The sequence below is a fragment of the Morone saxatilis genome, unplaced genomic scaffold (assembly GCF_004916995.1).
Source record: "Morone saxatilis isolate NCDOM2014 unplaced genomic scaffold, NCSU_SB_2.0 Contig15, whole genome shotgun sequence".
Lineage (NCBI taxonomy): Eukaryota > Metazoa > Chordata > Actinopteri > Moronidae > Morone > Morone saxatilis.
In genome coordinates, this window is record NW_023339707.1 from 24,977,703 (window position 1) to 24,987,925 (window position 10,223).

At 38.0% G+C, this 10,223-nt stretch overlaps 1 long non-coding RNA gene across 1 annotated transcript; it reads right to left on the reverse strand.

Moving 5' to 3' along the window:
• Positions 1 to 7,911: 7,911 nt before the first annotated feature.
• Positions 7,912 to 10,210, reverse strand: LOC118324170. Its single transcript, XR_004796545.1, has 3 exons — positions 9,981 to 10,210; positions 9,812 to 9,890; positions 7,912 to 8,857 (listed from the first exon to the last, which is right to left on the reverse strand). It is a non-coding gene; the product is annotated as an uncharacterized LOC118324170 (long non-coding RNA).
• Positions 10,211 to 10,223: the final 13 nt, after the last annotated feature.

Here is a 10,223-nt window from a genome sequence, read left to right on the forward strand (position 1 = left end):
AACCAGAGGACAAGTAATTAGAATACGATCAAACGTCCGGATTGAACGAAGAAATGAACGAGAACGTATTAAGGAGAAGTTTCCTCACATTAAACTCACTCTCAGCAAGATACCGGCCACAGGTTAAAGTATTTGAACTGGACATCAACTAAATGCTTTATATTATTTATGGCAGTAAGGATACACGATTACTTTATAAATTTATATACACTGTTGCTAAAATGTAAACTACAGCTAAGAATTGCCATCATCATATAAACTGTCTTATGTCTGTCTGGCAGTCTGAAGAGAGAGAAATGAGAATAGTTGGGGAGTATTGGCGGCACATGACAGCCCGCTCACCATCGCAGATGGCAGATTCGATCTCTATTGAGAAGTTGGTGCTGCAGGGTCGACTCAATAAAACAGAACAAAGAAGTAATCTAACACCTGATCTCATTATACACAACAAGGAGCTGGCACGGGAGTCTCTGTTGCTTTTGAAATGCCAATATATTTGACAGTCTTTGGGTGATGGATGGAGAACTGAAAATTGCAGTAATTCCTACTAAATAACTAAGATCCATCAGAGTGCATCTGGATATTTACAACAGTCTAATGCAGAATTTTGGAAACAACAACAACATATAGGAAAACAAAATGCTGCTGTTCCACAGTGTGTGGTTGTAGTAGTGGCTCCCCCCTTGATGATTTGTTATATAGTATCATTGTATTAATGCAGCTGATCCATCTACTGTACACACACTCCACGACAGTGTGGAGAGGCTCCTCTGTGTCCCATAAAACCCCACAAAGCAACATAATGTAAATGTTCTGGAAAATGACGAATTTGAAGAATGATAACCTTAGCTGTTATCTCTCTGTGTGGAAAAATGGGCCATATGATACGGTGCAAATTAGGCAGCTGTTAAGAGCTGGCATGATAAGACTGTGTGTACTGGGTTTTGGTACTGAGGATGCCTACAAATACTGGACTAATTTCCTTCATAATTAATATTGTTAGGTAACACAACTAGATTTATAAAGCAATATGGATGCCAACATTTGGACGTTGTCTGTTAGTGCCTTAGAGCTTAAATATGTAACGGCCACACTAACACCCCATCCTACTGTTGTCCCCATTTATTCATTAAAGCCACACAACTACAAGATATTTATATCAGAGTTTATACGTTCATCTTTGTAATCAACTAAGCAGATGTTGAGCAGTCGGTCAACTTGAACAGTCTTTTAAAAAATTGGCAGTTATTATTCTAGCTGGTTTCAATTACCATATTTACATACATACAATATCACCATTACCATAAACACAGAGTGTAGCGTCGCTTCTCATCCGGAGGGTCTGTGTGTGGTTCTAATCATGCAGAAACGACGTCCTGTCACTGACGCTGTTTGTTTGTTTCACGGAAGTTCTGAGTGTCAGGCTGCCTGCATACACGTACTGGCTGCTAAGATCAAGCAGTGATACAAAGAAAACCAGGAGCGTTCACAACACCTCATCGATGTTAAGTCTCTTTCACTGATGTGCATCTGTCCGTAATGTCATCTTAGTTATACATTCTTTTATACCCATTATTTTAAAGGATCTTTTATCAAAAATTATTTATGTATGAATTAAGTCAGAATCAAATATCAAGAATAAAATGTCAAATCCCTCTCTTCTCTACTTTAATCCGGTTTATGTCAATTGTAAAACCTACTATAATTTTTTCATCTAACCTCTTTTAGCTAAACGATGAATCACTTTCATCTTAAAAAAATAACTGACCTCTCAATCATGATATACCCAAAAGGGGATCAGTTGTTTTCTGTATACAATAACAAAGCCTGATAAAATTCCCATCTAGGATTACCAGATCTTAAAATGATCTACAAATAAACATATAAAGCATATTTTCAAACTAAATAACACCTTTTACAGGTTTCAAATAAACGGGGCATAAAAAATAAAGCAAATCCTCCCAATTCCAAACCTAAAACATTTAATAACTATCAACCATAAATCGAGATTCTTGAATCAGATAGTATTGATTACTTCATAACAGTCAGCTCAGTAGTTGTTCCCAACAGTTAAGTAGGTGACAACATGACACAATTTGACAAATAGGGGAAATTCAAATGAAAATAAAGAAAATCTGTCTCATCAAAGACAAAGTGGATCACAGGAATTTGACATGTTGTCAGAAAGTTATTGATAGTCTGTGTCTTCACTCTTTGGTATTCTGTTTTGTACTCTGTAGGAAAAGCTTGGAAGCAGTTTTCAAGATCAGCAGGAGGGGGAGCTGGATAATCGTATTAAGAGTTCACCAATCCTGGTTCGCCCCTGGAGGGGATTGGCGCTCATACCTCCACTGTGAGGAGCAAAGTCAATCCCATTACAGGCGGCTGGTGCAGCAGCAGCAGAATATTAGCAGGATCACACCTCCCTCCCTCCCTCCCTCCCTCCCTCCAGGGACTCCCAGCACCTTCCAGCTCCACACTGTGACGCCTGGCTCAGAGGCACTGAGGAATCATCCTCTTTTGGACACCAAAGCCCGTCCACACTGTGACAGTAGAACGACAGCAACGCAGAGAGAGCAGCATCGCCTTCTCTTCCTCCCTCAGAGACCAAAGTGACGACACTGTGATCCATGGTTCAGCAGCAGGACCGGTGCCTGGCTCAGCAGCACCACGGGGATCACTGGAGGTCAAATCCATCAGAACCCCTCGAAATCCCGTCTTTTTAAAGGGAATTATGTTTGTTTTTTTACACCTGGTTTGTCACACCTTTTAAAAAGGTTTTCCTCACTAGCTCCTTTACACAGATTTCAGTCAGCCTTTATGAAGCCATTTTCAGCAGTGTCAAGTCCTCCTTTCTAAATTCTCTGCAGTGGAGCAGGTGATGAACTTATTGTCCAACCCCCCCCACAGCAATAAAAATGTGTTCCAGTAATCGTTTTTTGGACTTGCAGGGAATCGCAAAATGTGACATTTCACATTTGGTCTGCTGTGTGAGCGGCTGAACTTGGTTTAAGCATCACTCAACTATTTCATTTAATGGCTTAGACTTAATACACGTACCAAAACACTGAGACCTGATCTGATTGTGCAAGTTGGTTTTGGTTTGTGTTTAAAAAACACTTGCAGTCACAGTCAAGTTCACAGAAATCAAGAAATTCAAGGACAGAAAAGAAACATTTACATCCAAACTAAATCTAAGCAGAAGCACTGTTATCAAAAAGTAACACCAGATCAAAAGATTTTCTCTCCAGCTGCTTTAGCTCCTTTCCGTTTAACCTAAATTGAACAGTTTTTAACGTTGTAGTCAAAAACTGCTGTGGGCCAAATTCACTGAGTGGAGAAATTGGCCAGAAAGTCTGAAATAGCAATTCTTATGTTGAGTTTTGTGCATTTGACAATCATTTTGCTGCATTTAAAAGCATCTTAAATCAAACGTCTTCTCAGTAACTAACCCATATTTTTGTACAAAACTTAAATTGTGAAATTCAGTTTAAGGTGATAAATTCAGGCCGTGAGGGGGAATACTTCCAGCACTGTGGCGGCAGTTTCCAGTACTTGTTTGGACTCGTCGTCGCTTCAAGCTTCTTCGCTGCTCCAAGTGTACTTTGATTTGTCGAGGGGGGAAGGTTCACTGTGCTCTGACACACGTGGAGCTGCAGTCTGCTGCTGTCAGACGGAAGGTTTAGATGTTTAAGTGCCTTACGGAGGCCACCTGAAGTTTAGATGATCCTGTTCTGTCTGTCCTGAGCCACAGATTCAAACCAGCAACTTTATCTTCACCTCTCCCCCGAATCCTGACCTCTTTCTCGCTCTCATGTTGTCGTCCCTCCTCCTTGTCGGTTTGGTGTGAATGATCGCCTGCACACTCTGGTGGTCACAGAGAAGCATTGCGTCCTTTGGGAACAACACTGTCTCCGTCTCCACCACAGTCACTGTCTCCGTCCTCCCCATCCTGTTCACAAACACTGGGTCCCACTGTAGGAGTCCATGTCCGTTATGTTCTGCCCTAACAAAGCCACCTCCAAACGCTTCTTCAGATGAAACCTGAATCTTGCAGCCGTCTTTTACCCTCATTTGGAGGAAGCCGTCCCAAAGAAGCCGAAATAATTATACTTTATTTGTATTTAATATATCAGCATTTGGCTGGTGTCTGGCATTAATTCACAGATGTTCCGTTAACACTAGAGCTGAAACTAAATTTATCGGCCTATCGATAATTGATCATTTGTTTTTGTTTTTATTCAGGCAAAAATACTGATTCCTTAATGTGAACATTTACTGGTTTTCTTTGTCTTCTATCATATTAAACTAAATATATGTTTATGCTGACAAAACAGCTATTTGAATATTGACTCGGGCTTTGAGAAATTGTAGCATTTTCACTTTTTTGGACATGTGGAAAAAAAGGTTTAATCAATGGAGAAAATAAATGACAGTTTAATCAATCGAGAACATAATCTTTAGTTGCAGCTCTAGCTAACAGTCGTCACTTTATTTTTCATCCGTTATTTTGTGCTGCGCAGCTGATAGTGCTCAGGCTGGAGGCTGAAACAGCTCACATACGGTACAGTAATATATTTTTAAAGTAGGCCGGTGCCAACGCTAAGGCTTCTTAAGGCGGACTGCAAAGACATTATTCATGGTTGTTGTAGGAACTCACTGAAGCTACAGACGTCCTCATTCTGTCTGCACTGTGACAAAACATCAACTACCAAAAACACCTTTCTGTTCATGAACTACCTTAGAAAAAGTACTTTTCACTCAAATATTATTTATTCTGTTTTCACTGTATCATAAAGGGACAAATATTTAACCAAACAGAGGCCTCTGACAGGATGTTTGTGCCTGGTAACCATTGGTTACAGGCGGCCATGTTGGAGGAAAGATGGCTGCACAAACGCTCCCTGTGGGGCCTCTGTTGTTTTTGCACTTTGCCTTTTTGCTTCACAATCCTGAATCTTTATTTTATCACTAAGTGTAAGGGTAATGATATTTTTTCTACATTAAATGTGTTGTTGTATTATTGTATGTTGAAAACTGACAGTCACTGAAATTGTATTTATTGCTAATAATCCCCCTGATGAGGAATCATGTTTTAATCAAACAGCTGTGGTTGTGAACCTGCAGATGATGCAAAGCATCTTCACATCACATCATTAAGCTGATACAGTTTAAAGATAAAGCATTTAAAATGTGACTCTTCATCTTGAGGCTTCCCGTCAACGTTCTTCCACTGATGTTATTTTCTGTCATGTGTTAAAAGTGTGTGTGTTGTATTTGGAGTCTGGGTTCAGCTGCACTTGAGTGTTGGAGCAGGAGAGCTGATGGGTTTCGCCTTAGAGAGAGTTGTGCAGAATATATTTCTTAGGAACTATATTTAGAGGCGATTCTGGTAGTTTTTTGACACCAGTGGAACTCTGTGGCACAGAGGAATGAGCTTTCAGGTTTTGGAGTAAGTTTAAGTATAGTGTATACTTATTAGTAGGATCAATTCATTCATTCATTGCTGGTTTTAGCTTCTCAAATGTGAGAATTAGAATTTTTCGGCTGTGGAAAAATTTATGAACAAAACCAGTAGCTGCCTGAAAGATGAGAAAAGACGCACTAAAAAGTTTGAAATATAAAAAAGACATCATTTATAGTTAAGGAGCTAAAAATAGCAAAAGCACAGGCGTGTTCTTTTTAACGACGGGGGTTTGTCTCAGTGTTTCTCTCCTGCTCTGACAAAGGTAGTGAAGAAGAATCCACACAGACCAGAGTCGTATATTTAAACTGGTATCTTTGTGAAATCCATGGAAGTTTATTTTGGCAATAAACAGCAAAGCTTCTTTGGTTAAAATAGTTTAAATATGAAAGACGTTCTGAATAGAAGACTCCGCCTGAGAGCAGGAACGGCACACAATCTTTAAAATTAGTCTTCTCTACATTAGAGATTTTTGTGAAATTGATTCTATGCAGCTTTTATTCTGTCAGCTGACCTTCATCCTCCTCCTCCTCCTCAGTGTGTTTACCTGGAACGTGCCACAGCATTTATTTTCACCCTCATTTATTTAAACCTCACATTGAATTTAGTTCATTGTTTTGTATCGAGTTATTATTTCATTCTTCTTCCAGCACTGTACGGCTGAAAAGGGAAATATTTACCAAGTGTTTGTCTTCCATTAATAATTATTGTTTTTACATTTTAAGTTAAATTTAATTCTAAGTTAAATGAATTAGATTTTTGTATTGTGTTTGTCGGTTTTTTATGGACAACTCGGATGAGTGACGCAGCAGTTTGCAGCGTTGCAGCCGAGGCATCACAGGAAGTCGGTCTGTGAGATCTTATTTATCTTTTTTTGGGTTCAGCTGTTGTTGCCACTTTTGTTCACTCCACATGTAGTGAGACAGACAGATCAGATTAAAGTTTTATCAACCTGCTCGTACTGACGACACTGTCCGCAGAGACTGTGTTGGTCACGTTACAGGACAGTGTGGTATTCAACAAAAACAGAAATAAGTGGCTGAAAATATTTATAGAAATATTTTGTAAAAAATAAAGACCATATACTGTTTAAACTGCCAATGTTCAATTCATGTCAAGTTTATTTTCATTAAAAATATGAAAGTGACTGCTTCTGCTCTAACTCATTCTTTCATCAAAATGATTTTCTTAGTTGGGGAATAAAGTGAAGGGAGGTTTGTAATACGGTTCAATATTTGTGTTATGAATATTAAATCAATATATTCCTGTGAGGGGAAATATTAAGTGTTGTTTGTTGTCATACAGACTGAACTACAGACTGCAATAACAGAATATATACATTTGTGCACAATAAAAGCCAGAGCCTATTAAAATGCTGTATATTCACTGTTAACAGTTACAAACTGTATATGAACTTTTTACCAGCAGTTTGGTGTTCCAACATTTTCAGGCCCACATTAAAGGTCCAGCGTGTCACATTGAGGAGGATCTATTGTCGGAAATGGAATGTAATATTCATACGTATGTTTGATAAGAGTCACACTGTGATTGGAGAATGATATTAATTACATTCTGATTTCTTTTATTATTTTATTTATGAAATGATTACTTGCTATCAAATTACAGAGGCTGTTCAGGACCCAACTTAGCTTCCTATCACTCTGCTTAAGCAGTTGCACCGTTGAAGAAATCCAGTTTAGTCTGGAAGAAAATAAACACGGAAAGTTTGCTATTACTATATGAAACTGACTCTGAGTATCATGGTTAACCACAGAAACCAACGACATGCTGAACAGAGACAGATCATAATTCCACTGTTAAACACGCTACACAAAGCTAACTGACCAACTAAAAGGAAAAAAGAAAGATGACATAAAAAGAGAGAGAATGATAGAGACAGAAGGAGAGTGTATGCTAACAGAGAGAGAAGGCAAGCATCAAAGTGTGTAGCAGAACTTTCATGTTGGAGGGCTCTGATGGTTAATCGCTCGTCTCTTCCGTCTTCCAACTGGCAACCAGGAACTTCACTTCCCCTAAATGACCGGAGCCCTCCTCCAAACAGCACTGAACTTTACTCTACTCTTTATTAGTCTTTTGTCAATTATCTGAAACTTTATGTTTGATTTTACATAAAAACCTCTGATTTATTGTAACTTAAAGTAGCTTTAAAGTCTTATAATAGTAACATAAATGAATATAGTATATCTACACTGCTAGAAATCTCTATCTGAAGTCATTTTGACCATTATAAATGAGTGAGTTCTATAAATGGATTCTTCATTAAATCAAGTGTAAAAATTTGCCATTTTAATCTGTTACCAATAAAAAAAAAAACTGTTTCCAAAACTCATTTTTAAGGAGTGTTTGTGCTGCAGTAGGATACAAATGAATAACAACTGATTCTAGAAAATTGTCTTTGAACACCACACAAGTTCATTTTTATTTTATACTTAAGAAAACAGATGATTTGTGTAACATAAAGCATCAAAAGAGGGTGATTTATTAAAGTCAATGTCTTTTTATATGTTACAACTGGAGTGGTGAGAAATGCTCCAGTAGACTCCCTGAAGCAATTTCTGACCACATACAAGTGTTGAAGACTCAGCGAGCATTCAGACTGATAACAGATCAAAACATGCTTTTTAAAAGGAGGCAAATAAACTGCACAATATCACTGCAAGCTAGAAGCTTCCATCGATAACAAGCAACCTAACACTTTCTACAAATATTGTACCTGCATTATACAGAACAACACTTGGATTTTGTTTGTATCTGTGACCTTGAAGAGTTAAAGGACACCAAAAAAAACAAGGAATCACTTCTCTTTCAACAGTTTACTTTTCATATTACAGCTTTTCTGCAAATCACTACAGAAATTAGCCACTGAAAGGGTTAAATGGTCAGACATGGAAGAAAATTTGACAGTAGTTTACTTGTTTGTCTTTGTCAACTTACTTTCTTACAATGCTTTTCTAGAAACTGTGAAACTGAAAGTAAATACTCAAGAAAATCTTCCTAATGTAAATAGAGAGTGCAGAAAGGTAGCTACTTGCTTGACAGATGGCTGCACAACATGTGGCAAAAAAAGCATTTTAATATCTATAAATCTCCACAAATAGGAAATGAAACAACAAAATGTGCATTGATCCTCATTCATTAAGGTGAAACATGTAATATAAACTTACACACAAAGCCTCTCCATGGCAGCGAAGGATTAAAGCTCTGGAGTTCCTTACTGTGCAAAGCTCCACACAAATGGCTGCTCTCAACTATGACCCTACCCATGTGATCACAAATGAACAATAGCCAACAGGTACATTCAGCATGAAACAGAAATCACCAGGGGGCGCTGTTGAGCAGCTGCACCTCATAGTAGGGGAATTTTCTGGACGTCTGGAAGAAAACAATCAGAGGTCAAAGGTTATCACTTACTGACTGTTTTAGTCTTAATAGCAACTGGTGAAAAATGTCGTTTCCCAAAGCCCAAGGTGACGTCCCTCAAATGTCTTGTTTGTCCACATCCCAAAGATATTCAGTTTTCTGTCAAAGAGGACTAAATAAAACAGAAAACAGATTCAGAGGATTTAGACTTTTTTCTCTTAAAAATTAAAAAAAATGATGAATTGATTATCCAAATAGTTGGCAATTACTTTAATTTTTGACAATTCATGAATTATTTGACTAATCATTGCAGCTTTAATATCAGCAGGGATTCTGTATACTGTGGCAGGTTTGTGGTTTAATCACAAAACCAACCAGTGTTAGTGTGAAGCCCCTCAGCTACAAACAGTTGGTTTTTGAGTTTCTTCATTTCAGCATGTGAGCTGCTTCATGTGAACTGTAACCTGGGTTTCATAAAAACTATAATACATTAAGTATGAGGACTTCCTCCTCAAAACAACGGAAGCTTTAAGCTTGAACTATGATCACAAACTGGCCTGGTTCCTGTTTCTTAAGAAGCAGCGAGTTACTCAGAAACATAGACTGATGTGAAATTCTTGTTAAACTCTATTTTTGAGAACATGTCCACAGACTTCTCTCTATACTGCCACTGCACAAACATTTCTTCTGCTGTATGATACAGTCATTACCGAACAAAAAATAGATTTTAAGAGAATGTTTGGTTTGTCCATTCTGGGCTACTGTAGAAACATGGTGGTGCAACATGGTAGACTCTCTGTAGATATGAAAGGCTTATTTTAAGGTAACAAAAACATAACAATTCTTATTTTCACTTGATTATACATTATATATAATTATTCATTTAGATTTCTACCATATTCTGTAAATGAGCCACCTAAATCTTACACACTGGACCTTTAAAATCCTACCACAGTTTTGACTCACGTTCTCCTGAGAACTGGCTGCTGTGAGTGTAAACTGTACACATTTCTTCAGGAGGAGATCTGCTCTGTCCGTCTTCCTCCTGCAGGAAGAGAACAGGAGTTTGGTTTGTGTTCAGATCAGCTGGTTTCACAAACATGAATAACATTGGCCCAAATTTACTCAAACTCACCTCGTTGAAATGAACATACTCCACAGTAGGTTCTAAAAAACATGCAGTTCAGAAGATTAGGTCCACTGTTAAAACATCTGGCTTAGTCAAAGAGACACATACAGCCCATTTCTATCAGAACGTTCCGGTAACTAAACATCCCTGTTGGTGTTCTGTAAAGATTAGGCAAAATGTACCAATTATGAATTTAAAAACTAGTTTTTACATGAAAGGAAACAACACCATTTTCACCTGAACAGGCCA